At 35.2% G+C, this 27,037-nt stretch overlaps 1 protein-coding gene across 1 annotated transcript in view; it reads right to left on the reverse strand.

The window, feature by feature from the left end:
- LOC138713966 (lachesin-like) overlaps window positions 1-27,037 on the reverse strand; it is a 794,574-nt gene that overhangs the window by 204,645 nt on the left and 562,892 nt on the right. The gene's annotated exons all lie outside the window — the stretch shown is intronic.

Genomic DNA, 27,037 nt, shown 5'->3' on the forward strand with positions numbered 1-27,037 from the left:
AATATGATATATTGATGATCTGTGAAAAGTTTCCAATAAATAACCATTTGTTTTGAATAAAGATGTAATATTTTATTGTAGTCTGCTTATCATGTATGTTCAAAATTTTGAGAAACAACACATGTGCAACGGGTTTTATATATTTTTCTTCGGAAAATAAATGTTGCATAGGGATTAAACCTACTGAAAATCTTAGACTTACTACACTTAACTGCATAATATATATTTTAACGGGTTCAAATTATTAACCTTTAAATTCGCAAAGTATCCTACAGGATACAACAGGTTAATAGGCTATATGCTATAATTTTAATAAAACAATAGGAAAAGATTGGTAGGAAAATTAAAATTTCACAATACTATAATATTGTACAACATAAAAAATATGGACATTGCCATAGTTGTTTTCTTTACGGTCCGACAAGGTTTAATAAACTAGTGTGAGAAATGAAGCTTTGCCAAGTTAAGGGTTAAGTAAGAGTAGTTTATAGTTTTTTTTATCGTTATTGAAAATTTTATTTTTATGGACATGTGGAGTTTTTCAATATTCCCATACATTAGTAAAGTTTTCTCTTCCAGATCTGCATAAAACTCGTATACAAATGATACACGGTTTATTAGTAAGACGTTAAGTATACATACAGGGTGATTCACGAGGATTTACCGCCACTTACGGATCTTATTTCCAAAGACATTCTTCATATTAGTGTAACTCTGAAAATATTGAGATTAGGACAAATGTTTATATGACAATTTTTACTCAGAATGTCTTTGGAAATAAGCTCCGTAGGTGACGGAAAATCCTCGTGAATCACCCTATGTATATATAAGATAACTGTGTATGAAGCTAGAACGTGGCTCTATAAAATAAACATTATACAGGGACATCATTTTAATATGAACCTGGCTATACCTTTGGATTACCAGTTGAGAACCGAAAACATCGTTTGCTACCCCCTTCCACGACTGGAGTTCGATGATACTGGCGTAAAATACAAACAAATCACTTTACTAGGTATAGAAGGGAAGAATAGTAGTTCATTTTCGTAAATTTTATTAGGAAATATCACAATTTTGAGTTTGATAATTTTCATTAGGTTTTTGATTAATCAAAATACAGTAGAGTATCAATAAGTGAATTTACTCACGAATTGAGTTATCCATGCGAACGTATTCATTATGCAGTGTATATTATACTGTCTACAGCACATTAGCGTACAATATAGAGAATGAAGTTAAAATGAAAAATATTCATAATATGGATATTTAAACACATTTTTGAAAATGGTGGCCGTTCATTTCGATACAGGCTTCAGTTCTTTTGTGCATATTATAGCACTATAGACTATTGTATCTAATTTCAATTACCAGTTTCGTCCTTCGTACCATTAACTCATCTATACTAATAATAAATCTGTAGCCGAAATTTTTCTGATAATTTTCGATTTTCCAAAAATAATTGGTCCTAACATATATAATTAACCACCCTGAAACCGAAAATCGCTTTTTTGAAGTTTTTGTTTCTATGTCTGTCTGTCTGTCTGTCTGTCTGTATGTTTGTTACCTTTTCACGCGATAATGGATGAACGGATTTCGATGAAAATTGGAATATAAATTATGTTCGTTGTAACTTAGATTTTAGGCTATATGGCATTCAAAATACATTATTTAAAAGGGGGGTTATAAGGGGGCCTGAATTAAATAAATCGAAATATTGATTTTATTATTGATTTTTGTGAAAAATTTTACATAACAAAAGTTTCTATAAAAAATAATTTCCGATACGTTTTATGCCTTGAAAAATTTTGATAGGACTGATATTTAATGAGATAAATGAGTTTTAAAATTAAAATAACTGCCATCTAAGGCCGTGTAATGAATTAAAAAACAAATGACTTCGTCTATAAGGGGCCTTGGACAGCAACAATCGAAAGCTATGAAAGATAGCCTACAGATAATGTTTCTGTGTTTGTATGAAATAATATCAGAAGCTAAATTAACCGATTTGTATAATTAATTATTATTTCACCATTGGAAAGTGTAGTTTCTCTAGATGGACATAATGCTATAATGTTATTACAGTAACGTCTGATATAATATAATATAATATAATATAATATAATATAATATAATATAATATAATATAATATAATATAATATAATATAATATAATATAATATAATATAATATAATATAATATAATATAATATAATATAATATAATATATGTAATGTAATATTATATAATATAATTTAAGTTATTTGAAGGGTTCAGAACCATAGTGGGCCAAACGCATTTACTGAATACGTAGAAAACAAGGGTTAAAATTAAGTTATTACCATAATTCAATGGAAACCTATAACAAGTAAAACAAAGTATACACATTAAATCTAAATGATGTCAATCTTCATTAAACTATGGTTGCATGTAATAAAAATTAGAAACATGTTAAAGGAATTGGCATTGCACCAATGAGTGGTCTCTGGACCAAAATGATCGCATTTTAATTATTTGGATGCAATTTAAATTAAGTAACATATTAAACGATTTATCCTTCTATCAAACACGAATGTTCCCTGGATCAAATGTCCTATTTTAATTATGTAATTACTTTATATTTATTTCTAACGGGTGCAGCGGAGCGCACGGGTACGGCTAGTGTTGAAATAATTCTGTACCTACTCTATAAAAGAGTACCTTACGTACTGTAAATTCAATTTTCATTTCTGCTCGATCCGAAAAGATAAAATTACTCAGAAATGCTATCTACTGTTCGTCCAAGAGATTATGTGGCAAGATAGTAGAGAAGGAGGAAATCACGTGACAGTTCATTACTTAACGAGGCCCTTTTATTTAAGTTATTTTAAACTGTTGTATAATATTATGTAGACGTCCAATTCCTAACAGAAATTAATGCTTTCAGAAAAGAGCTGAGGCACCACAGCCACTAGTCTTTACAGTGGGGCGAGCAGAAGCAGGTGGGGGAAATCGGGATGCGAAGTAGGCAAATGGATGATAGTACCTGTGCGAAAATATGATTCAATATTGAAAGCAGGTGGGGCAAATCGGGATTGTGACGTAGGTAAATGGACGATAGTACCTGTACGAAAATATGATTCAATATTGAAAGTTTTCGTCACTGGAGAACGCGAACTTATTTCTGGAAAGTACTATACTCTGGAATTCGTTATCTAATGACGTCAGGGACTGCCGGACTTTATCACAATTCAAAATTAAATTGGAAAATTTTGTCTTAGTTAACGTTTTTGGGTATTGCTAGAAGTATTGATTTGTGTTTTATTTTTCTTTTTCTCTTTTAATCTAGATTAAAATTGCAAGTGTCTTGTTTGTGTTAGTTAATTAGTTAGGATACAATTAATTATGATACTTAATCACTCATTTAAAGTTTGTGTGACTGCAACCTGTGTATATTTTTGTGTGGCTTTACTTTGTTTATAGTGTTTTTTCCTCTCTCTCTCTTTATTTCTTGTGTAGCTTTATTTTGTATATAGTGTATTTTTTCTGTTTAATTCTATTATTGTATTTGTATTCCTGGTGTTGTGGAAGAGAAGGCCTGATGGCTTTAACTGCACCAGAATAAATAAATAAATATATATATACTCACTAACTCAGTACTGTTTACTATATGCGACCTTGGTTCTGTGTGGAGGACAGTTGGAACTTCATTAGTAGAAGGGGGGAGTGAAGTTCATTCAAAAACTCAGGTACAATAAAAATTGAAGTAGAAATAAAATGATGTCCCTGTACTATAGTTACGAAGTTCTTACCCGAGGAATTTAAGTGTTATCGATTCTTGTTCTGTGTCTATGCTGTACCCATATAAATACGAGTTTTACGATATCGAAACTGTTTGCGTCGGATGTAAACCTTTTTGTGCGAGATCGTGCGTATTTGCTTGTTTTCCGCACAGAACCAATACGCGATAAGTGTGAAATACCACATTCAGTATTCCCAACGTAACACACATAACAATTTCCCTCTTCTTACCGCTTAAGCGCGACATTCATTTTACTGCTTTAGGCTTTTAACATATTATTTTTAGAGACGTTTAACATAGTAATAATTATAAATTGGAAACTTACCACTGCAATTTCACCTAAATTGCAATGTTAATTATTGTTCTTAAATATTTGCAAAAATTAAGTAAAGTCTACTACTCCACGAAAATTATTGCATTCCTGATACAAGTAACATTAAGGAAGCCGTGAAAAAATCAACAAGATTCCAGATGCCGATGTTATTACTGCAATATGTTATATAAATAATATTGTTAAAATATTAAAATGAAAAATAAATCATTACATAACCTTACCGTTTGTTTTAAGTTCGCATTTATAGACTGGGGGGGGGGGGGAAGACAGACGTAATCACGGCCTGCTGGAGTATAGTAAACACAGAAAACATTTTATAGCAACAATGTTGAAGAAAGATATTTTGGTTTTCCGAAGTTGCCGTCATTAAACAGAAACGAAGATGGAGATTTCATTGCAACTAATTAGAAATTCGTCTTTCAGGTATGTAATAAACGATCTTCTCACAAAATAATGTACGATACACGAGCGGTATGTTTGTTTTCATGTTCTCGGAAATTAAAAAAGCTCAACTACGTTTCGCTTTTTCAATCTTTTTCTCGAACATGAAAACGTCAACATACCGCTCTTGTAACGTACTATTGTGGTGTTACGTTACAATAATTGCAGTGTTAACAACAGCAGAGAAGACTTCTGATGACACAGATTGCCTCAGTTATAATGTATCAGTTACGGGCTAGACTGTACGTCTGCGACTTCTAGTGCCCCAGTTCATACGGAAGTCTGGAGTAAGCTGTTCTCGTACTTTGGAGCAATTTCTGGAAACTTCTGCTTGAAATTCAACGCTCGTCAGCTGTTCCTATTTGGGTCAACACGCTCATCGCGCCGGATCCAAAAATAAACAAAGAATGATCCTGCAGAAACATATCAGTGATTTTAATGAGGCAGATATACTGGCGGATTGCACAAAACGCCCGCGTTGTTATGACAACCAATGTTTATTTATAATACAGCCATCAGATTTGCTCGATCTACTGCCAGGCCTCCATTGTCCAAACATGTGTTCATCTTTCACAGCCAGTCCACTGGTGAAGGGACGTGTGTTACGGACTGTATTACTGTTTTGGTAAAAATTGGGCCTGCAATACAGAAGATGATAAGGAGAGAAAAGTAGCTTAATATGGAATGATGTCTAATGCAGGGACATCACTTTATTTTTACCAACATTTTTAACATTAACCTGACTATACTCGGAAACACTGTTGCCCCCTTCCATTACAGGAGTTTGATGTTACTAGTGCAATATGTAAACAAATCATTTTACTAGGTATGGGAGGAGAGAAAAGTAGTGTATCCATTTATGTTGTAGGGAAATACGATATTACGATTTTCAGTTTGATCATCACTTTTACGGAATTTTCAAAATACAGTAGAGTAGTAACATTTTTTTTTCCTAAAAACTCAACTTTTCAGGTGGCTATGTTCGTTATGTAATGTCTACTTTATTTAGCATATTAATTATTGGTGTTAACATACAATATAGAGAGTGCATTTAAATTGAGGGGGTCATAAGTAAAGGGCTGTAAGTGCACTTAAGTTACTTTTGAGAAAATGGGGATTAAATATTTAAGCTTTCGTAAAACCGGTGAAATTTTTATTTAAATTTTAATGTGTGATGCGATTAAAATATCCCTTTGCCACTAAAATTTTAGATACTTTAGCTTACACTGGATGTACTTAACTCATGTTATTACAAATGTCACTAGCATTCCTTTGCTTCCAGCCACCTCAATTCAAAATAAGCTAATATGAATTCTTAAACAAGTTGCTGAAAATGGTTGCCGTTCATTACAATGCAGGCTTCAATTCAGTACGCATATTATTAAAAACATTTTGAATCATATCCTCTGAAATTGAATTTATCGTTTCTTCAATATAATTTTTAGTATGATATTATTAATATAGGTTCTTTCTTCTATAGAAAACGCAACCATATTTCTGAAACACACTATACACTGCAGTGTTTACTTCACTGCTTGAAGACTTCGAATGCAACAGCGGCCGTAAGTTTGTGTGTCTGACGGGAGCAAGGACATTAGTGAAAGGGGTGAGAGCGAAGTACATTCAGAAATGCAGGTACAATAAAAATGCAAGTAAAAATAAAATGATGTCCCTGTATGAAATACGGCAATTTTTCTGTTATTTGGTGCACAAAGGCGCGGCGAACAGGAAAAAACTGCCTGCACAATTTCAGCTTGGAGTGTCCTCCGAATGGTGGTAGTGACTTATCTGGCGATAAAATACAATTAGGTTTCTGTCATATGTTACTTCTCGGCCAAGGCAAGAGTCGAAATGGTAAAACTTTACTGTTTAGTAATGAGTACACCAGCCATGTCAAAACCCTGCACATTGTGCAGTAGTCTCTGTGCGATGTGCACTTTCTATTCCCCTACCTGGAGGGAGTGAATCGCCTTGGAGAGGAACCCGACAGGGCTATACAGACCTCCAACAGCATATCAACTTCTCTTTCAGTAACACAGTTTAAGCACAGTCTACTATATACAGTCGCGAAGTTCAATATGTAGTAAAAATGCAAACATGGATAGTTGCCCACCACTAGGATCGCTACTATCGCCTCATCATCGCAGATGTCTCTCCTAGCAGCCGACAAAATATGTTACACTTTCGTTGTCGTGTTCTTTTGGAAAAATTAACACCTTCCTTCCATTATATTGAAATATTAAATGCATAAAGTTAATTTATTATTTTAATGAAGTATATTAAATTCCACCATAAACTCGAAGATACCTGCAAGAAATAAGTTAATATAATTTTTGTTTGTGGAAAACGAACTGAAATTTACTATAATAGCTTCACTCATTCAAGATTAGGCTATAGCGATAATTAACTATGAAATCAATAAATATTAATTTTCATTTCCCTTTACAACAATAATAATGGAAATATGAATTAATGGAGTAACTTACGTGTACCGGTACTTGTAGTGTAGGCTTACGTAGTTAACAAAGTGGGATGAGGTTAAGCAATAATAATCACACCAGAATTGGAAATAAAACGTGATCAATAAATTTTATTGTAACAGACTTTTTCTACGTCTCTAGTAAAGCAACAAATAAAAATAACAAAATTAACAGCTATAATAAATTAAAAACATATCCTTTGAAAAAAAATAGGCCTAAGCAATAATAATCCCACCAGAATTGAAAATAAAACGTGATCAATAAATTTCATTAAAACAAACTTAATTTTTCTACGTCTTTAGTAAAATAACACATAAAAATAATAACAAAATTAATAGCTACAATTAAAAATATATCCTCTGAAAAAGAAAGTAGTCCTAATCTTTATTTCTCTGGAAATTTAGCAGCCTAAGTGACAGAACTTTAACCGGTATCTAATATCCTTTTGGTTAGACTGAAACATTTCATTGTGAAATTTAAGAATATAATGTATTCTAACAGTCACAAAGAACTTCAAAATTAAGAGTTTTGTTTCTGCACAGCATTCTTGTGGAAACCCAGGAACCTTTCTGAATTTTTCGGAAATCGGACAAAGGATAACTCTGGACTCTTTCTCTTACTGTTGCTACAATTTATAGCACTACAAACGTCTCCTCCTTGTCCCATATTATTATTCCAATTATTATATTTTAGCCATTGACATTTTCATTACAACCAATAACGAACATTTCACAAGCATCAACGTGAAATACGCAACGAGCTAGCACTCGATAGAAATACGACACAGTCCAAAGTCGACCATGGACAGTCTATTGTTTCTAGTTGCTAACCGCTTGGAGCGCTTTATCACGAGATTTGCAAAAAACACCTCAAGCTTCGCGACTGTATATAGTAGACTGTGGTTTAAGTACGAGTGCCGATTTGGCTGTCTGTGAATGAGTTATGATAAATAAAGTGAGGAGTTCACAGATAACGGAGAAGAGAAATTACGAATCATATAACATAATTGTTATAATGTTTTCCTCAGCCAACAATAATTATTATTTTAAAACGAAAGGCTTTTATCAGCCCATGTCGAGGTAATAGTGTTGTGACAGTTTAGATCAGATTAGTAAAGTTCTCAAGATATGATATTGCTAGCGCTTATTTCTTAATCAGTACTCTCACGGCAAAAGGACTTTACAATGGCGTTGTTTTGGAGTCTGTACTAACAATAAATGGTTAGACGACTTATGACTTTCATTTCATAAGCTGGTAAGTGATGAGAATATAATGAGGAATACATGTGAGGCTCTCGAGGTTGTAAGGAGCGAAGAAAGCAACTATTTCCAAGGCGGAAAAATTTTCTGGAAAAATATGTAATTACAAATTTTTCATCTCACGTCACTATATTATGCTAATATACTTACATTAATAAATCTTTAAACCTAACATAAATAGAATATCGTCACTTCACAGCTTGTGAACTGCACTTTTAATTTCTTTCAGTAACGCTCCCAACTTGTCGATACTTGCTCTCAACTTTTTCCAAATAAACTATATGTGAATTTAAATTCTAAGCTTAATTTACATTATTTATTAATATTAATATTAATTTATATTGACATACAGCAAGGAAATTATTTCAGTGTAAAAACTTCACAATGTCCTACTGCATGTAATTAATTGGGAGTATATTTTCTTCAACATTTTTGTACCAATGGTCCCAATAAATAGTAATGCTCAACGAACAATGAAATAGTAGGGTCTATATCTTTAAAATAATTAGTACCTACTACGTTAAGTGAAATACTTGTTCGTTTTTTGTTGTTTCGATATTACTGCAATATATTTTTCTTCAAATACTATACAAAAATCATATTAATAGATTATGTTTTACTAACCACTACTTTGTCTAGTCGCTCTTAAAACTGTTTAAACAGATTGAGATAAAATAGTAAAATTAACATTTTCTTATTTTCACAGAAATTCATCTTTACATATACAGTCCCTGATAAACTTTGATTACACACAGCAATCATCAATGATAATTATCTGTATGTTATTAAAATCAGATGAATATGTTAGACATAAAAGATCAATAATAACCACTATTTGTATCAATGTCAGATAACATTCAGTTCACAAGCGAACGTATACGTAAGTGATCTTATAACAATTTATCACATCCATCTCTAAATAAATAACTTTGCATCTTCTCTATTACGACTATTAATTAATGCTAATTACGATTTACAACTTTGATTCTCCCCACCTTTGTTTTTCAGTACATGATTGAAATTCTACATGTATAATTACAACCAATCGACAACATAAGATCCATCAGTCACAACACAACATCAATATTGTATATAGTACCTTAAAACATTTTATTCTTCGAACAATGTAAATTTAATTAATTTTAAGCTAATATATTCATTTTATTCATTTTACACATAATTTATTTTAACATTACTGATAATTCGTATAATTCTAATTGATTAATTTGTATTCATACTGTAACATGAATTATATGTATACACAATTTCAATTTCAATTTAAAGTTTGCATCACATTGAAATTAATTATCCTTCATTTTATTCATACTTTTATACATAAAGCTCATGAAGATCCAACACCATGTACATAGCTCATTTGTTATTTGCTCAATTTGATCAAGGTTCAGATTACATATTTATTATACAGAGTGCGTCAGAAAGAACGGATGGATTTCACATGGCAAGAAAATTGTAAAGATTCATCAAATCAAAAATTTATTGTTATCAACATATTCACCAATACATGCAGTTTATTTATGGAAAACAACATTATCCATATGATGTCCTTGGCTTTCAATACAGGCATCGAGGCGTTTTCTGATGTTCGCCATCACTTTCACAGTCATAGCTGGTGCAATTGCCACGATTTCTTCACGAATCGCTGTCTTCAGTTCGTCCAGTGTATGTGATCGATGTTTACAAACTTACGCCTTCAAATGGTCCCAAAGAAAGAAGTCGCAAGGCGCGAGATCTTACCGTAGCCTCGGACAATCTCAGTGCAATAGAATTTCGTCCAGGTGATTTCTTCTTTAATGTTGAACCTGTGATACGAAATGAAGCCACCCACCGCAAAATTGTATTCCGAGTTGGAATCCTAGCGTGACATCCGATGTCGAAATGAGTCCTGAGTGGCGACCACAGACTCTTCATTTTTCAAAAATGTCTCTACGATGAAAGCACGTTGTACACCAGACCAACACCATATTCTCAACTGAAACTGCATTCTATGGCTGACCCAACAGTCGTGGTCCCCCTCACTATATCTCTCTCCTCGTTGCGTATCGATAGTTTGAAATCCATCCGTTCTTTCTGACGCACCCTTTATCTGATGATGCCCAATAAGGCGAAAACGTTAATATATTCCATATTCATATAACAAATAAACATTTGCAAAACAGATATGTCTTATGATTGAAATTTATATATACTTATTTTATTATATTACTAGGCATATCTGAAAATATAAAAATGAATTGTAAATTAGTATAAGTAAGCCTAAGCCTAATGTTTTTTGTATTACATTTGTCAAGTGTAGACAATGATAATAACCGTGTTTTGTTTCCTTCTGCTAAGTGTGTTTATAATATTGTGACAGCGACGTGAGAATCGAACTCACGACCAGCGTCCCGCAAGAAAGCAGATCGCACAGGCTCCACGGAACATTGAGTGACGTCGCGCGGTGGAGAGAAGAGAGAGGGTGTATTACGTCAACGCGACGAGGCTGCGCGCGCAGCTGCTACTTAACGCAGTGAATGTGGAACGACCTTCCCGACTATTCCAGAAGTCTGTCGATGTAGAGATATCGAGATAATTCTCTACACACCTGTAGAAAATTCTCGCAACTATGATTTTGCTATAAAAGAAGAAGCGCCAGCGAACTGGAGCGGAGTTTCGAGTTTTCAGTTATTCAGTCAGTGAGTAAGCCAGAGCAAGCAAGCCAGCCGGAGTTCGACTCGAGTGTGCGTCCGCATCTGCGTCAGCATCCGAAGGCCTGAGTTCGAGTGCAGTGGACCGCAGTTGGAGGGACCTGAGTTCGAGTGCAGTGGCCGCAGTTGGAGGGACCCGAGTTCGAGTACAGTGAACTGTCTCTGAAGGTCTGTGGTTCGAGATACTGTGAACTCGAGTGACTGAGATAGAAGAACTGTGAACTGAGAACTGATAGTTCTGATTTGTAAATAGTGCTTTGTAAATATTAGTTAAGATTAACAGTTCATTGTTGTTCGTACTAGTCCAAGTAAATTGTCATTGTCGTCGGTGGAGTGCTATAACGAATACTGTGTTGAGTGAAAATCCAATTGTTGACGAGAGCGTTTAAGGCGAATTGTAGAAAGGAATTATTGTTGTGACGAATAAATTACATTGTTGTTACTAATAAAATTCACAATATCTAAATGCCTATTTAATCCAACCCTAGAAGCGCAGACTAGATTATTGTACACCCCTCCAGCTAAGAACGGGTAAGAGCAACTCTTGATTGATGCAACCTGCACAGATCGGCGATCCACGCACAAAACTGCACATTTAGAGTCTGATTTCTGACATGCCTGGAGTACACTATCTTCTTACAAACTATACAGTGATTTCTGAATAAATTAACAAACTCCACTTTAGTGGATTTCGAAAGGAAGGCAAGAAAGATGAGCAGCCTCTTTGTCTCCTCATATGATCCATACATCTTAATGTCATCTATCATCTGATATCTTCTTCTGCCCCGAACTCTTCTCCCGTTCACCATTCCTTCCAGTGCATCCTTCAGAAGGCAGTTTCTTCTCAGCCAGTGACCCAGAAAATTCCTTTTCCTGTTTCTGATCAGTTTCAGCATTATTCTTTCTTCATCCACTTTTTACAACACATCTTCATTTCTTATTCTGTCTGTCCATTTCACACGTTCCATTCTTCTCCACATCCACATTTCAAATGCTTCTAGTTGCCTCTCTTCACTTCGCCGTAATGTCCACGTGTCTTCATTAGTTCTTTTTTCCAGAGGTCCGCAGAAGATGCTTATTTTTCTATTAAAAGCGTCCTTGGTCATTCTTATTCTTCTTTTGACTTCCTGGCAGCAGCTCATGTTACTGCATAAAGTACACCCCAAGTATTTTAAGCTGTCCACTTGCTCTACTGCCTCATTTAGAATTCGCAAATTTACCTTCTTTACTTTTCTTGGTATGACAATGGTCTTCGTGTTATTGGCATTTATCTTCATCCCATACTGCTAATGATTCATTCATTCATTCATTCATAGTGTTCTGCCCAAGGCAGGTATTTCACTGCAAACCCAGCATTCTCCAGTATTTCCTATTTTCTGCCTTCCTCTTTGATTCCTCATATGATCCATATATCTTAATGTCGTTTAGCTCTGATATCTTCTTCTGCCCCGAACTCCTCTCCCGTTCACCATTCCTTCCAGTTCATCCTTCAGTAGGCAGTTTCTTCTCAACCAGTGACCCACCCAATTCCTTTTCTTCTTCCTTATCAGTTTCAGCATCATTCTTTCTTCACCCACTCTTTCCAACACAGCTTCATTTTTTATTCTGTCTGTCCATTTCACACGCTCCATCCTTCTCCATATCCACGTTTCAAATCCTTCTAGTCGCTTCTCTTCACTTCGTCGTAATGTCCATGTTTCTGCACCATACAATGCTACACTCCACACAAAGCATTTCAATAGTCACTGCTAATGATTATGAATTCTATTTAAGTAAGTTTAATATTTAACAAAAGCCACCGGCGTAGCTCAGGCGGTAGTACGTTTTCATGCTGAACCGGAATTGTTCTCGGTCGTGTGTTCGATTCCCGCTTGGGCTGATTACCTGGTTTGGTTTTTCCGAAGTTTCCCTTAACTGTAAAACGAAAGTCAGGTAATCTATTGGAAATCTTTCGCTTCCATCTCTCCAAATACCATCTCTCTGTGACAAATTCCATCGGCACTAAATAACCTAGTAATTGATACAGAGTTGTTAAATAATCAGGTTACAAATATTAGACAAAAGCTGAAAACAATTAAAAACGCAATTAAATATTTTAAAACAGCAGCCATATTGCTTGGAGGCTCAATTTACGAGTTTTGTTGGAAGTACAGTAATGCTATCGTATGATGGCATGCTATAGCGTATTGGTAAATGTTTTCAACAACTGCAAACCCTCTGACCCGCCCTTGATATTCCCACTCTGGTTAAATTTTCGGTCTCAGCAATTTATTACATTTTTAAAACTCTAGTAACACAATTTTGATTGAATTGAAAAAAAAAAAAAACCAGTAACATAACTCCCTGAACACGAGGCAATTACACTTCTCGGTGCGCTGGGAATATCATCTGAGTGCGTGATAGGTGTCCTGGGTTTAATATCGGCGAATGTAGAAGGGAAGTTGCGCAATTTCGAACCAACCCCTCAGCAAATTGGCCAACTCGAAAATAAACAGAAGCCAGCAGGAGCTGGAGGTGGTTTTACAGATTTTAATATGCGAGGAACAATATGAAACCACAACCGGAGCCTCGGGTACAGCGGGGGTGAATCGCCACCCCACACACCTCACCCTGCTGCTACTTACCGGCGATGACCTAAGGAAAGTCTAGGGTACTTAACAATGCCACATCGAATAACGTTCATCCGTCCTACATCACACCACATCATATAATAATAATAATAATAATAATAATAATAATAATAATAATAATAATAATAATAATAATAATAATACCCTAGAATGTGCCATGATAGAAGTTCAGGATAACAGAACAGGTTTAGAATTGAACGGGTTACATCAGCTGCTTGTCTATGTGGATGACATAAATATGTTAGGAGAAAATCCACAAACGATTAGGGAAAACACGGGAATTTTACTTGAAGCAAGTAAAGAGATAGGTTTGGAAGTAAATCTCCAAAAGACAAAGTAGGCCTATATGATTTTATCTCGTGACCAAAACATCGTACAAAATCGAAATATAAAAATTGGAAATTTATCTTTTGAAGAAGTGGAAAAATTTCAAATATTTCGAAGCTACAGTAACAAATATAAATGACACCCGGGAGGAAATTAAACGCAGAATAAATATGGGAAATGCCTGTTATTATTGTGTTGAGAAGCTTTTGTCATCCAGTCTGCTGTCAAAAAAACTCAAAGTTAGAATTTAAAAAACAGTTACATTACCGGTTGTTCTGTATGGTTGTGAAACTTGGACTCTCACTTTGAGAGAGGAACAGAGATTAAGGGTGTTTGAGAATAAGGTGCTTAGGAAAATATTTGCGGCTAAGAGGGATGAAGTTACAGGAGAATGGAGAAAGTTACACAACACAGAACTGCAAGCATTGCATTCTTCACCTGACATAATTAGGAACATTAAATCCAGACGTTTGAGATGGGCAGGGCATGTAGCACGAATGGGCGAATCCAGAAATGCATATAGAGTGTTAATTGGGAGGCCGGAGGGAAAAAGACCTTTGGGGAGTCCGAGATGTAGGTGGGAAGATAATATTAAAATGGATTTGAGGGAGGTGGGATATGATGGTAGAGACTGGATTAATCTTGCTCAGGATAGGGACCAATGGGGGGCTTATGTGAGGGCGGCAATGAACCTCCGGGTTCCTTAAAAGCCAGTAAGTAAGTAAGTAATAATAATAATAATAATAATAATAATAATAATAATAATAATAATAATAATAATAATAATAATAATAATAATTCACATTCATATTCATTATTTGCCTGAAGGTACAAGAATACATGAGACCTCGTCAATGTGATAATATAAAAACAATGTGTCAATATTTAAAATGTTAAAAGAGTAATAAATAATAAAATTCAACTAAAATACTACATCATTTTCAAAAAATTCATTCATATTATAAAAGGGCTTATTTTATAGCCATCTCTTAATCTGAAATTTAAATTGTGTTTCATTAAATGCCTTTATATTTGTAGGTATCTTATTATATACTTTTATGCTCGACCATGCCGAAATGTAGTAATTATACACCTGGTAGCAGACCTCTAATGCATATCATTAAAGTACACCTACTCATTAAAGGTCAGGTCTTTCAGCCAATGACGACTCAGGTTACAACTGTTCAGCCAATGACAGGTCAGCTTTCTACCGTTATAAAACCGCAAGTATCGATTATTCTCGGATATGCACTCGAAAGAGAAATCCAATACTGTCCCAGATGGTTATGTTCTGTTACTATATTAATTAGCGTTAATTGTAAATAATATTCAAATAAATTCAATTTGTCATCTCGTTTTTCAATGTCTAATTTAATTTCAATGTTATCTCTGTAGGTTCTTATGGCCTAGCAAGGTCAATGTCAACATCTGTTCCTCGGAAAAAATCAATACTTTCGCGTCTGCGCACATCTCACAACATACGGGACATTGGTCAAGGTCAGATACAATAAAATTAATAATATCAAGTTAGAAATATGGTCGAGAATAAAAAGTCGAATGAATCTCGCCTATAATGGTAATTAAGAAGCTCGTATGAAAATTATGAAACTCGTTTGCGCTCGTTTCATAAATATCCATACTCACTTCTTAATTACCTTCATTATAGGCTCGTTGCATAATGTACTATTATTGCAGTAATTACATAGCTTGATTGTGTTTTTTGCAACCTGACATGTTATACATTAAATTGATCATTATTTCTGGTTTCATAGCGATGCAGATCTACTATACTTGTATAATTAGTAATATTCTTGTTTACATACATTAAAAGTTCAAAAATATGTAGATTGTAGATTGTCATAATCTCTTCATTTTTTAAAAGAGATCTAGATGATAGTCTGGGTGGTTACATTTTTATAATACGAACTGCCTTTTTCTGCAGTAACAGAATGTTTGGAAGGTCAGAACTATTTCCATATAAAAGTAACCCATATCTAATAACACTTTCAAATAGTGCATAGTAAACTTGTTTTAAATAACGTTTGGGAATCTTGTACATGATACTTCTCAAGAGATAAATTACTCTAGAAATTCTTTTATATACATAACTGACATGGCTATTCCACCTTAGTTTAGGATCCAAATACATACCCAGCATCTTTACAGCCAGAATGTGCCATTACAGAAGTCCAGGATAACAGAAGAAATTTTAAATTGAACGGGTTACATCAGCTGCTTGTCTATGCGGATGACGTGAATATGTTAGGAGAAAATCCACAAACGATTAGGGAAAACACGGGAATTTTACTTGAAGCAAGTAAAGAGATAGGTTTGGAAGTAAATCCCGAAGAGACAAAGTATATGATTATATCTCGTGACCAGAACATTGTACAAAATCGAAATATAAAAATTGGAAGTTTATCTTTTGAACACATGGAAAAATTTCAAATATTTCGAAGCTACAGTAACAAACATAAATGACATCAGGGAGGAAATTAAACGCAGAATAAATATGGAAAATGCCTGTTATTATTCGGTTCAAAAGCTTTTGTCATCCAGTCTGCTGTCAAAAAATCTGAAAGTTAGAATTTATAAAACAGTTATATTACTGGTTGTTCTCTATGATTGTGAAACTTGGACTCTCACTTTGAGAGAGGAACAGAGGTTAAGAGTGTTTGAGAATAAGGTGCTTAGGAAAATATTTGGGGCTAAGAGGGATGAAGTTACAGGAGAATGGAGAAAGTTACACAACGCAGAACTGCACGCATTGTATTCTTCACCTGACATAATTAGGAACATTAAATTCAGACGTTTGAGATGGGAGGGCATGTAGCACGTATGGGCGAATCCAGAAATGTATATAGATTGTTAGTTGGGAGGTCGGAGGGAAAAAGACCTTTTGGGAGGCCGAGACGTAGATGGGAGGATAACATTAAAATGGGTTTGAGAGAGATGGGATATGATGGTAGAATGAATTAATCTTGCTCAGGATAGGGACCAATGGCGGGCTTATGTGACGGCGGCAATGAACTTCCTGCTTCTCTAAAAGCCGTAAATAAATAAATAAATAAATAATAATAGTAGTAATAATAATAATAATAATAATAATAATAATAATAATAATAATAATAATAATTATAATAATAATATAACATAATAAAAATAAATGTAAAGAAAGATTTCGAAATAAATATATATACATGCAAAGAAAGATTTAAAAAACATACATACAACCATACATACATACATACATACATACATACATACATGCTATAATAGAATTCATGCAAGAATCCATCCATATAGGCCTATCCATTCTTCTTATAAGTGTACCTACAAAGATCTTATTGAATGTTTAATCGATTTGTTAACTTACTCACTAACTCAGTCACTCGCTCACTCCCTCCTTCACTAACTCAGTCAGTCACTGACTCACTCGGTCACTAACTCACTCACCACTAATTCACTCACTCACTAACTTAGTCACTCGCTCACTTACTCATTAACTCAGTCACTACTAACTCACTCGCTCACTAACTCTGTCACTTCCTCGCTCAGTAACTCACTAACTCAGTCACTACTAACTCACTCACTAACTCAGCCACTAACTCAGTCACTACTAACTCACTAACTCAGTCACTACTAACTCACTAACTCAGTCACTACTAATTCACTAACTCAGCCACTAACTCAGTCACTACTAACTCACTAACTCAGCCACTAACTCAGTCACTACTAACTCACTAACTCAGCCACTACTAACTCACTAACTCAGTCACTACTAATTCACTAACTCAGCCACTAACTCAGTCACTACTAACTCACTAACTCAGCCACTAACTCAGTCACTACTAACTCACTAACTCAGTCACTACTAACTCACTAACTCAGCCACTAACTCAGTCACTACTAACTCACTAACTCAGTCACTACTAATTCACTAACTCAGCCACTAACTCAGTCACTACTAACTCACTAACTCAGCCACTACTAACTCACTAACTCAGTCACTATTAATTCACTAACTCAGCCACTAACTCAGTCACTACTAACTCACTAACTCAGTCACTACTAACTCACTAACTCAGTCACTACTAATTCACTAACTCAGCCACTAACTCAGCCACTACTAACTCACTAACTCAGTCACTACTAATTCACTAACTCAGCCACTAACTCAGTCACTACTAACTCACTAACTCAGCCACTAACTCAGTCACTACTAACTCACTAACTCAGCCACTAACTCAGTCACTACTAACTCACTAACTCAGCCACTAACTCAGTCACTACTAACTCACTAACTCAGTCACTCACTCACTAACTCACTAAGTCAGTCATTACTAACTCACTAACTCACTCACTACTAACTCACTCACTTGCTCACTAACTCACTCACCCACCCACGCACTCTATGAGTCGCTCACTCACCCACACGATGACAAACTGACTAATTGAAAGACTCACTCGTCGCTCCACAGCTAGGAGGATGTGATATCACTGTACTGAAGTACTGATAAATTATATTGGTGGGGACAAGCTAAGCACCTACTGTTACAAAGCCTACCCCAAAGACTCCATTTACTACACAGTACACTTCAGTACATTTGCTGGGTATCGTGTGCCTTGTTCCATAGGCGGTAAGTTTTCAGCATCAAGCCGCTAGAAGTGGAGATAGGCTACGTTCCTTACTTCGAGACTGTTGAGCAGGTTGTATGGAGTAGTAACTTAAAAACAGCGCTGGGTGTTCGCACTGGGCGACTATTTGCCAAGACTGGTAGGAAGGATCCACGAGGTCCTTGCCTGGAAACTGAACCGAGGTCCTCCTTAATGGAGTGTAGGTGCAGACAACAGTCGTAATCCTGTTTGACATGAACCGTGGCTGTGTGCGCACCGCTAAAATGTGTGTCTTGCTGTTTGCATAATGCAATTATACCGTGCGCTCTGACGCACTTCCGGCTTGTAATCGCATTACCAGATCTGCATACAGCTCCATTATCCTCTTACCGATGTTATTCATAATTATTGGACTGTTTTCTTGCATGTCTAATGGAATAATGTCCGGTCCGACTCTAAGAGGCTCCCGGATCATACCCCGAGGCCAAATATACACACCTAAATGAATTTCTATACATTCGTCATAGCCCACCGCATCCCTTATACCGCTGCACAAAGCGAGATGCAATGCCAGTGGGATTAGCTGCTGCACGCCGGGTTTATCGGTTCACTGGGTCTCCTAGGATACGGTTTTGAAGAGTATCGTATTGTAAAACAGATGAACTCTACTTATACAAACTGCAATTGAATTGAAACACTCTGAAGGCAATACATTACGGAGTTTTAAAAATACCGTAGAAGTGGGTAAAGTCAATCAGTGGGTGTATAAACGATTTGCGATTTTTATTGAAAATTGTATATTTTCTAAGTTACTTGTTAAAATTTTGTTATGCTGACTTCATTGCCTGACATTGCAAATGTAAGCGAGAGGGACAACAAAAAGCCTGCGAATGCCAACAATGGGAACACTGTGTAATTACCGTTGAAGTGAAAATTGTTATTCTCAACTTTTTCTCTTAAACGAAAACAAAGTCTTACTTACTTAATTACAAATGGCTTTTAAGGAACCCGCAGGTTCATTGCCGCCCTCACATAAGCCCGCCATCGGTCCCTATCCTGTGCAAGATTAATCCAGTCTCTATCATCATATCCCACCTCCCTCAAATCCATTTTAATATTATCCTCCCATCTACGTCTCGGCCTCCCTAAAGATGTTTTTCCCTCCGGTCTCCCAACTAACACTCTATATGCATTTCTGGATTCGTCCATACGTGCTACATGCCCTGCCCATCTCAAACGTCTGGATTTTAAGTTCCTAATTATGTTAGGTAAAGAATACAATGCGTGCAGTTCTGTGTTGTGTAACTTTCTCCATTCTCCTGTAACTTCATCCCGCTTAGCCCCAAATATTTTCCTAAGCACCTTATTCTCAAACACCCTTAACCTATGTTCCTCTCTCAGAGTGAGAGTCCAAGTTTCACAACCATACAGAACAACCGGTAATATAACTGTTTTATAAATTCTAACTTTCAGATTTTTGGACAGCAGACTGGATGATAAGAGCTTCTCAACCGAATAATAACACGCATTTCCCATATTTATTCTGTGTTTAATTTCCTCCCGAGTATCATTTATATTTGTTACTGTTGCTCACAGATATTTGAACTTCTCCACCTCTTCAAAAGATAAATTACCTATTTTTATATTTCCATTTCGTACGATATTCTCGTCACGAGACATAATCATATACTTTATCTTTTCGGGATTTACTTCCAAACCTATAAATTCCTATGCTTATTTGAAGGATTCGTAACAAGCTGTTTTTTGTGGTGATGGGTTGTTAGCCCTTCGCCCAACCCCCAAGCTGGAGGACCAAGCCTCAACGGCTGTCCACGAGTGCTTATTCAATATATTCGCAGCTACCCTCCATATCTGGAGGCCGTCTCCTCGATCCGCAAGCTGAGGACGCGCCATGGCATGGGAAATGCCTGCTGTTATTCGATTGAGAAGCTTTTGTCATCCAGCCAGCTTTAAAAAAAAACTGAAGCTTAGAATTTATAAAACAGTTAGGCCTATATTACTGGTTCTTCTGTATGGTTGTGAAACTTTGAGAGAGGAACAGAGGTTAAGAATATTCGAGATCAAGGTGCTTAGGAAAATATTTGGGATTAACAAATAAACATTCTCATAAGAGCAGATAAAAATGTTTGTCTTTTTCTTCCACCATATTAATAATTTCAAAACAAGTGCTTATACAAATCTTCGCCACTGAAGAGCAATTACGAAGCCCTCCAGGAAGAAAGTTCCCATGGGACCGTTTACATAAGGAAACACAATTTTATGGAAAGATTTGTTGGAACAAATCCAGCAATTGTTGAGCTATTTTTCAATATATTTCCCATCGGAATTGAGACTTTTATCATACTGTAAGATGAAATGTTCTATTCTTGTGTCGTAGAAGTCTGCCGTCTAGAATCGGAACAAGTGTGTGGCAGCCGTTTGCATCTCTCTGTTGATCCCACGGTATGGGAAATGTCTCAATTCCGGTGGGGAATGTGTTTAAAAATAGCTTAATAATTGCTATATCAGTTCCAATAAATCTTTCCATGAAATTGTGTTTCCTTTCTTTAAACGGTTCCAGGGAAATTTACTTTTTTGACGGCCCTCGTAATTGCGCTCGAGTAGCAAAAATTTGTTTAAGCACTTTTTTTGACATTATTAACATGGTGGAAGAAAAAAATAATATCTGCCCACATGAGAACGTTTGCTTGTAAAAGGGATGAAGTTACAGGAGAATGGAGAAAGTTACACAACGCAGAACTGCACGCATTGTATTCTTCACCTGACATAATTAGGAACATTAAATCCAGACGTTTGAGATGGGCAGGGCATGTAGCACGTATGGGCGAATCCAGAAATGCATATAGAGTGTTAGTTGGGAGGCCGGAGAGAAAAAGACCTTTGGGGAGGCCGAGATGTAGGTGGGAGGATAATATTAAAATGGATTTGAGGGAGGTGGGATATGATGATAGAGACTGGATTGATCTTGCTCAGGATAGGGGCCAATAGCGGGCTTATGTGAGGGCGGCAATGAACCTCCGGGTTCCTTAAAAGCCAGTAAGTAAGTAAGGAGTTCTTTTACATGCCAGTAAATCTACTGATACGATCTTGTCGCATTTAAACTCACTTAAATGGCATCGACCTAGGCGGGGATCGAACCCGCAGCCTCGAGCACAGAAGACCAACGCTATACCAACTATGCTACCCAGGACGACCATTTATCTTAATGTCGTCTATCATATGATACCTTCTTCTGCCACGAACTCTTCTCCCGTTCACCATTCCTTCCAGTGCATCCTTCAGAACGCAGTTTCTTCTCAGCTGGTGACCCAGCCAATTCCTTTTTCTCTTCCTGATCAGTTTCAGCATTAATCTTTCTTCACCCACTTTTTCCAACACACCTTCATTTCTTATTCTGTCTGTCCATTTCACACACTCCATTCTTCTCCATATCCACATTTAAAATGCTTCCATTCGCTTCTCTTCACTTTGTCGTAATGTCTATTGCCTCTGCCCATATAATGCCACACTCCACGTAAACCACTTCACTAGTCTTTTCCTTAGTTCTTCGTGTTCTTCTTCTTCTTCTTCTTCTTCTTCTTCTTCTTCTTATTATTATTATTATTATTATTATTATTATTATTATTATTATTATTATTATTATTATTATTATTATTATTAGCAATTTAAACTCTGGTTCATTCATTTTCGTAGCAGTGTATGTTAACCTCGTATTTGTCTTTTTCTCCCACCTCGTCTTTTTATCAGGGTCTAGTCGCAGCAAATGAATTTCACCGTCCTTGAATTTTTAAGAACTCAGGGGACTGGATAGATTGTAATGAGCAGACTCGCGCGGCAAGGTCCTCGGTTCTTATCTCTAAAATAACGCGATTCTCAACTTTCTCACAGCCCCTCCAGGAGTTTCCAGGGCATTAAAGTGCAGTCAACCTTGTCGAGTGCAGAATGGAATTAGGGGTGGGTAGAGTCTTCAAAAGAGTGCAATATACATGCTTCTAAAAACTTTATGAAAGAAAATGGGGCGAATTATTTATGTTCGAAATACTACACGTTTGAATGCAAAACATTTCAGTTTATGATATTTTCTAATAATAGTGATCTTGTGGTCAAATATTCTCTCTTTGGAAATGTTTTCTACTGTAACCCACAAATATACTACAAATCTACAGGGTGATTCAGAATAAACCTAAAATATGTTATTAGGACATTGGTGATACCTACACAAATACAGTTTTAAACACAAAATGAGCGGTCGGGTATCATTCAGTATCTCGCTGAATAACAAATGTATAAGATCTCTGTTTGAAGGTATTAAACACCTTCTGGACTTTGAACATTGACAGTTTATTTTTCTTCTTTTTCGAATATTTTGTGACGACTATAGGTTGGCTTGTTATTGTGATTAGAGCTGAAGAGAATAAAGCTACAAAAAATTATTGGGCATTTCATGTAATACTTGTGTTTGTGCATTAAATTATTTTAAAATGGTGTATACCCTTCAAGAGAGAACATAAATCATCCTTATTGATTAAATTTAGGAAATTACACAAAATAAGCTGTGTTTTCATCCTACAATCAACTGATAATAACAAAAATACAGGTTGCCAGGCGACGATAGAAAACAAAAGATGTGAAAACAAATGAATGAGATGTATAAACAATTCAATTTTCTTTCATATTTAATTATAAAAATATAGGGGTGCCATTTGAAATTTCAAAGTGGGGTGGGGGTGAAATCTAAAATGCAATTAACTCTGGTTTCAGACTTCTCCCTCAATATCTGAATTGACGTGTTTTTGGTTTAAATTGAATTCAATTTAAATAATTAGTTATTTAGACTGGGAAGTTTTGAAATGAAAGCCTGTATAAATGATTATTATGTAAGTGTTATAATAACACAAGAGGTTTTATTATACAGAATTTAAAATTTGTTAAAAAATGGATGGCTGTGAAAATATTAAATTTCGAAGATTTCATAAGGATATTCACGAATATAATATTAATAAATATATCGTAACAAAATAATACTTACTTACTTACTGGCTTTTAAGGAACCTGGAGATTCATTGCCGCCCTCACACAAGCCCACCATTGGTCCCTATCCTGAGCAAGATTAATCCATTCTCAATCATCATATCCAACCTCCCTTAAATCCATTTTAATATTATCTTCCCATCTACGTCTCGGCCTCCCTAAAGGTCTTTTTCCCTCCGGCCTTCCAACTAACACTCTATATGCATTTCTGCATTCGCCCATACGTGCTACATGCCCTGCCCATCTCAAACGTCTGGATTTAATGTTCCTAATTATGTCAGGTGAAGAATACAATGCGTGCAGTTCTGTGTTGTATAACTTTCTCCATTCTCCTGTAACTTCATCCCTCTTAGCCCCAAATATTTTCCTAAGCACCTTATTCTCAAACACCCTTAACCTATGTTCCTCTCTCAAAGTGAGAGTCCAAGTTTCACAACCATACAGAACAACCGGTAATATAACTGTTATATAAATTCTAACTTTCAGATTTTTTCACAGCAGACTGGATGATAAAAGCTTCTCAACTGAATAATAACAGGCATTTCCCCCTATTTATTCTGTGTTTAATTTCCTCCCGAGTATCATTTATATTCGTTACTGTTGCTCCAAAATATTTGAACTTCTCCACCTCTTCAAAAGATAAATTTCCAATTTTTATATTTCCATTTCGTACAATATTCCCGTCACGAGACATAATTATATTCTTTGTCTTTTCGGGATTTACTTCCAAACCTATCTCTTTACTTGCTTGCAGTAAAATTCCCGTGTTAACATAATAATAATAATAATAAAAATAATAATAATAATAATAATAATAATAATAATAATAATAATAATAATAATAATATCGGTACATATAATTTAAAATACCGATAATGTAAACTGTAAGCAATTTTAATAATAACTTCCCTCCTTGACAAACTCTTTCGTACACAACTGTACGTTACTGAATGTTGTTCGCGTGATATCCAATAATTTTTGCAGTATGCAGTACTACACTTTATAGACACAATAGTTGATGTCGCTTTTGTACTTCATTATGTAGTCCTGATAATGAATTATTACTAGTGGCTTGTGCAGCAAATGCTGCAAACTAAGTTCATTAGACGTTCAAATAATTTTTCAGATTTATTTCCAGTGAAGTATACCAGACATTTTGAAAGTTATTTGCTTCCATAATAATGAAACATACTCCCTCTGAATGGTTTTTTATGCCAAATACTTTTTCTTAAACCTATCCACCTTCAGGTTTTGAGTTTCAACACGAAAACGCAAGTAACAATGTCAGGGCGATCAGTGGGTTTTTCATGTGGGAGTAAAGCAATAGCTATTTCAGGTCATTGTGGATTGTAGGTGAAAGTTGAAAGAATGTCAGGTTTGCTATGCTTTCGAACAATAGACATAGCATCTTGGTATAGCTGCTGCATGTAGAGCTTGAAATGTACAGGGTAAAATCATTTTATCCTGCTAAGAGATCTTGCTGAAATGATCGGGAGACTACAAAATCTTGTAGGGCTCTTATTTTATCAGTAAGTAATACCTTTTGGTCTTTCCTTAGGAACTGTAATTTTTGCGCTCTCTCGAGCCAATACTGAAGAGAATGACGCATATAAATATCTACACCACACCGCCATTAAGTATATGAAAAAGACCCAACCCCACTTGGTTAGTAAGTATAAAAATATTATTATCTTACGTAAGTGTTATTTTATACATATTTCATAGCCGTCACTCAGTAAATTATAGAAATGAAGATCTCATTTAAGATATTCTCTACATCTACTAATATAATTCCAGAACGTTTCACTTTCATATCATCAATATAGCATTAATATGTATAATTAATTAAAAATAATCACATATTGGCATTAACTATAGTCATAATTAATTTCTAATGGTAATAATATAATCAAACCACCTCAAGGTTTGTAGATTTCAATATCCAATATACAGCTGTACTCATAAAATTACACACCGCAGAATCAGACCAGTAAATTATTTTTAGTAAGTCTTGAAGTTTTTAATAACCAATTCAATTTGAGCTCTAAATATGTCAGAAATCCTGCAGGTCATAGCCTTCGTGTAATAGTCTATTGTTTATTGTAGTGTGTGTTTTGTTTTATACTGAAATGCAATTAGTTCTCAAAACTGACGAAAGATGGATTTTGGAAAATAGGAAAATTATGTAGGAAAACTTACGCCTCACTGAAAGTTACTATTTTTATGAAAATCCTTGGATGCCAAGCTTCAAAATGACGGGTCATTCATTAAAATCCGTTCAGCCGTTTTCCCTTAATTTCCATTACCAATTCAAATTATTTATATATTAGAATATGTGGACTCCGAAGTTTATAAGTTATGACGAGACGAGAAATCTCACATTTACTCGGGTTTGAGTCGTAATTACTCAAGTCTAGAGTCTGTTTTAGACTAGAAGCAGATTAAAATATTTATGGAGCCTTCTTTCCTTCCACAAACCAGACTACATGATGCGGCCATACGTAGCGTTCCGCATATTTCACATCGGGATAATTCTATTACGGATCGGCAATGGGGCTTTACTGACAAAGTAACGGTATTTTCTAATTACAGAATTTATTGGAAACGCCATGAAAGTTTAGTAACAAGCGTGATTTGGTTAACAGTGCGGGCGGCGCCATGATTCGGACGTTGGCCTAGATTCGATAGAATTCAAGTCTCCGTGTGTATAAACTCACTGGCCGGCACAGCAGCGCCACTGCAACGGATTACCGCGCAGCGCTGTTCTGTTGTTCTGGCAATGGTTGCCATGGATACACAGATAGAAAACAAGTCGCCATATTGCTCTGTTTCAGAACAATAAATATATTTATCTACGATTTATGATTTTTTAAAGAATTTTATTAATAAAGAAAGAAAATATCTTAAATAAAACAAATGATGCTGCCTACTTTGTGCAATAGACACAGCATATCATATCAATCATAAAGACATAGAAATATAGCATTAATGAACTACATATTTAGTACTCAGAAACATTTTGGAGAATAAGATCTAAATCAAACGTAGATAAGTGACTCGTTTATAACGTGCTTCGTCCTAATCTCCATGTTTCTGCCCCATACAATGCTATGGTTTGAATCTAATGGTTTTTTGCTTAATCAAGAAAAGACTATCATAACTTTTACCCTAAATCTAATATATAAAAGTGAATGTATGTATGTATGTATGTATGTATGTATGTATGTATGTATGTATGTATGTATGTATGTATGTATGTATGTATGTATGTATGTATGTATGTATGTATGTATGTATGTATGTATGTATGTATGTATGTATGTATGTATGTATGTATGTATGTATGTATGTATGTATGTATGTATGTATGTATGTATGTATGTTCTCTATACAAATCTACACGCTTTGACCGAT

This window comes from Periplaneta americana, chromosome 14 (genome assembly GCF_040183065.1).
Source record: "Periplaneta americana isolate PAMFEO1 chromosome 14, P.americana_PAMFEO1_priV1, whole genome shotgun sequence".
Taxonomy (NCBI): domain Eukaryota; kingdom Metazoa; phylum Arthropoda; class Insecta; order Blattodea; family Blattidae; genus Periplaneta; species Periplaneta americana.